Raw genomic sequence first — 4,885 nt, 5'->3', positions numbered from 1 at the left:
CAGTCATTGTGCCTCAGTAGACACATTAGAGTACTTTATTCTCAGTAGAAAATCTTGGCTTACTGAGAAAATTTAGAATACTTAGAATTAGCAGGTGTAGCACTGCACTTTGCCAGTTCCTCCTGTTTTTTCAGATATTCTGTGGTTAATTCTTCTTTTTCTGCATTTTATTTTTTGTTCAAAGTTAAAAGGAAATATCCTTGGATCCCAAAAGGCACAGACAGCCTGGTGAGATGGAAAAAGGATGTGTAAAAATGAAACTACCAACTCTTGGGAGAAAAAACACATCAGAGTTCTGGGTCCTATGTCATATCCAGGAGGGAAACAGAACAGTATTTATGGAGCATTTATTGTGGAACACAGTGAGTATGTTAAGAGCCTTTATATGGATACAAGTGATTTTGTTTTTCTTATTTCGTTGTCTGCATTTGATTAATGTGTCCGGATCCATCCATAGATATCACTGAAGATTTACTAAGTAAATGAATGCATCAGCAGTACTAACTGTTTTCATTAGAAAACAAAGTGTTCAAGGTATTTTTATTTACTTTTGATGGAATTTCAGAGATAAGAATCCATGCTTACAAGATCTTTGAGTCTATGTTATAATAGCCTAAAGTAGTCAACCATTTATAAAAAAGAATTACTTATTTACCAGTGCTTGTTTTGTGTATTACCTTGTCACGATATTCATAATATATTTTGAGGGATATTTCACTCATTTTTGGATAAAAAATTAAAAGTCAAACACCATTTTAATTCTGTAGCAGTGAGTAGTCTTTTTCATAGTGAGATGGTGAGCTTTTAATTAAAGAGCAGTATTTGAAATATGGGTCTTTGGATACATTTGCTAAGCAAACAAAGTAAAGTGGGAAAAATATTCTAGGCAGGCACTCTGCCAATTGAGCCATTCCACAAGCAGAAATATTCTAGATATACCTGTTGATAGAAGTTTGGAGGTGGTAATAAAGCAAGAAGATGGATACAGACAAGAAAAAACAGTTCTAGAAGTCTTTCCATGTTGATTATCATCTCTGTTGGAGCATTTGAATAGTTACTTTGATTATAAAAGCATACCTCAGAGCTTGATTCAATTCCAGACCACTGGCATAAAGCAAATATCATATAAAAAGTACCAAACAAAAATTTTCCAGTCTATATGCATTTTATATTTTCACTACACTGTCGTCTGTGTGCAATATGTCTTTAAAATTGTGTATGCTTTAATTTAAAAAATACTTCATTGATAAAAAATGCTAACAACCACCTGAACCTTCACGTCACCTTCATCTGTTTTACTGGGAGAGGTCTTGCTTCCATGTGGGTGGCTGCTGACTGATCAGAGTAGTGATAAATGTAGGAATGGCTTAACAATTTCTCAAAGACATTGAAGCTTGCTGCATCAATTAACTCTTCCTTTCACGAACTATTCCTTTGAAGTATGCAATGCTGTTTGCCATTCTACCCATAGTAGAGATTCTTTCAAAATTGAATTCAATTCTTACAAAAGCAACAAAGGTTATATAATATTCTAAGTCTATTGGTGTCATTTCAGCAGTATTCATAGCTTCTTCACCAGTAGAATAATCTCAGGAAACCACTTTCTTGGATAACAAGCAAATCCACATCTGTTAAAGTTTTATTTTGGGATTGTAGGACTTAACTGCTGCAGTCTTCACGCTCCACTTCTAACTAATTTTAGTTACTACTGTTTCCACCACACATGTATTTGATCCCTTCCATTGCTGGTATAGGTTTATAAAATGTATTTGTCAATCAATAAAACATGAAAATTGCACTTCCTGATTCAGAATAAATTTTGAGTTAGCAGGCATGAAAACTTTAATCTTGTACATCTCCATAAGAAATCTTGGGTGGCCTGGTGCCTTGTCAGTGAGCAGAAGTGTCCTTCTCAGCAGTAGGTAAACCAGCATTTGCTACCTTTAAGCTTTTTCCCTGTGGCCTTAGTTACTTAATATCTGTGGCCTTATTTACTTAATATTCATGGGATTGAGGAGAATTAGGGCCTTGCCCTATATTAGGTTTAGATTTAAGAGAATGTGGCTAGTTTGAAATATCCAAAGCAGTAAAATAGTGATAGGGCTGTTTTGCTTGTCATTCTTGTGTTCACTGGAGTAGGGCTTAAAATTTCCTTGCTTATTTTTTCATGTGGGGTTTGAACTCAGGGCCTTCACCTTGAGCCACTCCACCAGCCCTTTTTTTGTGATTGGTTTTTTTCAAGGTAGGGTCTTATGAGAACTATTTGCCTAGGTTGGTTTAGAACTGAGAGCCTCCTGATCTCTTCTTCCTGAGTAGCTAGGATTATGGGCATGAGCCCCTGACACCTGGCTCTTTCTTTGTAGTCACAAATTGCTTGGTTGATTGCTTGGTGTGGTTATTTAGCTTGGTTTGAATATTGTTGCCTCTCGGGGAAAAGGGAGGCCCAAGGAAAGGGGAAGAAATCAGAGAATCTTTGGCCAATAGATCAGTTAGAAAACATGCAAGATTTATATCTCATGGGTAGTTTTGGGCCACCCACAGTTACATTAATATTAAAGGTCACTGATCATAAGGCACTGTATCATATATTCTAATAATAATGTTTGAAAGATTTGAAAATTACCAAAATGTGGCTCACACACAAGTATTATAACATGCTGTTGGAAAAATTACTTACCTAGATGTGCTTGACACAGAGTTGCCACAAACCTTCAATATGTAGAAATACAGTAGACACAATAAAACTAGGTATGCCTATATTGTCTACTTCACTGTGATTTAAAAATTATTAATGTGAGCTGGGCAGCAGTGGCTCAGGTCTGTAGTCCTAGCTACTTGGAAGGCTGAGTATCAAAGTTCAAGACCAGCTTGGGCAAATAGTTTGAGAGATCCCCATCTCCAAAATAGCCAGAGCAAAATGGTCTGGAGGCATGGCATAAATGGTAGAGAAACCTGCTTTGGAAGCACTAAGACCTGAGGTTAAACCCCCATCTCACCAAAAAAACCCTAACATGGGATTTTAAATGACCAGTAAAAGAAGTTCGGTAGGAGTAGTTTGCTTTGCTTTGCAAAGAAACTAGAAAAGTAAATAAGGTATATATTAAGTGCCCACAATTAAAGGAGGTAACTGGGGATGTGGTACAGTGGTAGGGTATTTGACTTAGTGTGTGCACGGTCCTGGGTTCTATCAATAGCATTTCCAAAATAACCCAGGAAATACAAAAGAAAAGGAGAAATTCAAGAAGGAACTCTTGAACATAGTTATTTGATGAATGTGAGTCATTTTCTATTTGAGCTGATGAGGATAACACTATAACCTAGAGAAGAAGTTACACATTTTCCATCTTAATGTAGTTAATTTCATTTTGTTAAATCACTGATGCTTTTGTAGTAAAAATATAGTTTAAAGTATATTCCAGAAATGAGTAGTGTTGACGAGACAAATTTAGAAAAAGTAGTGTGGGTTATTATTATTTCCATTGTAATTTTTAAGGGACACTGGTGAATCTTGCTTCACCAGAAACATTTAAATGAATGTTTTTCTCTTTCTTTCCCATTTTAACATACTTCATGTACTGCAAAGACTAGATGTTCCAAATGAAGGCTTCATTTGTCCACTATATAAACAGTGAGGTTGAATATAACTTGCTATGGCTTTAAAATAGTTCCTTTTCAATTCAAACAATTTGCTTGTGGAAATGAATTATAAGATACTAGATTGAGTTCTCTGAAACCCAAGATCTCAAACTTTTGGAAGATTGCTTTGCGTGTGCTCGTGATTTATTTGTGGTTTTATGTGTTGGCCTGACCGTCCTGGGCAGTGTTGTAATATCAGCATGTGATGTTCTTCTTTCTGTTATCTTTTAGTGCTGAGGATTGAAACCAGGGTCTTCTGCATGCTAAACACACATTCTATCACTGAGTCACTCCCTCAGTGAGATAGGGTCTTTATGTAGCTTCTAAATTTCTATCTTCCTGTTTTCTCCTGTGTAGTAGCTGGGTTAGATCACCAGAACCATGCCTGCTCCATGCCTTTTATGTTTGTTTGGTTTTGCTTGCTTATTTTAGAAACTCTCACTATTTAGACCAGGCTGGCCTTGAACTCATGAACTGACTGCCTCAGCCTTCCAAGTGCTGGGATTATAGGCAGGTACCACCGTGCCTGGTTCCCATCCCTCTTTTTTGAGACAGGGTCTCACTATGAAGCCCAGACTGGCCTTGAACTCGCAAACCACTTGCCTCAGCCTCCCGAGTGCTGGGATTAGAAGAAAGTACCATTCATGCCTGGCTCTCATCCCTTTTTTGAGACAGGATCTCACAGTGTAGCCCAGGTGGCCTTGAACTTAAGATCCTTCAGCCTCCCGAGTGCTGGGATTATAGGAAGGACCACCATGCCTGGCTTCCAACCCTTTTTTGTGTAGTTGATGGGAAATACCTTGTGGAAGACCTTGGCTGGACTTATGATGAGCTGTGTGTACTGAGCATGATGAAATGAGGCTCAATGTGATGACTCTGAAGTTCAGTCCAAGTGTTAATTTAAGGACTCAGGTGACAAGTTCCAAACTTAAATTCTTAGAGTATAAATGTCACAAGGTTTTTCTTATTGACTCTCTTCAGACTAAAGGAAATGGAATTGTACATTTGGCTCTAGATCAGTTTATAGAGTTGGATTTTGTAGAGTGTCTTCTATATTCATAGCATTAACACATTTCACCATTGTCTTTTCCACTGTACATTTCAATTTTCAAGAGAGTAAGGATGTGGAAGCTACTTTAGATTTCCCCAGTACTAACAATGTCTACTTCTAACCTTGCGTGAAAGTTGCATAAGCATGTTCCCAATCACTGTGAGTAGTTTCTCCATTTACTGTATAAATGAGAAATTG

At 37.2% G+C, this 4,885-nt stretch overlaps 1 non-coding gene across 1 annotated transcript; it reads left to right on the top strand.

Moving 5' to 3' along the window:
* The first annotated feature begins 4,454 nt into the window (after positions 1–4,454).
* LOC141419348 (small nucleolar RNA SNORD64) lies at positions 4,455–4,521 on the top strand. Its single transcript, XR_012444126.1, has one exon. It is a non-coding gene; the product is annotated as a small nucleolar RNA SNORD64 (small nucleolar RNA).
* Positions 4,522–4,885: the final 364 nt, after the last annotated feature.

Source organism: Castor canadensis, chromosome 19 (assembly GCF_047511655.1).
Source record: "Castor canadensis chromosome 19, mCasCan1.hap1v2, whole genome shotgun sequence".
In the NCBI taxonomy this organism is placed as follows: domain Eukaryota; kingdom Metazoa; phylum Chordata; class Mammalia; order Rodentia; family Castoridae; genus Castor; species Castor canadensis.
Note: the sequence above shows the minus strand (reverse complement) of the source record. Positions and strands in the feature narration are given on the sequence as shown.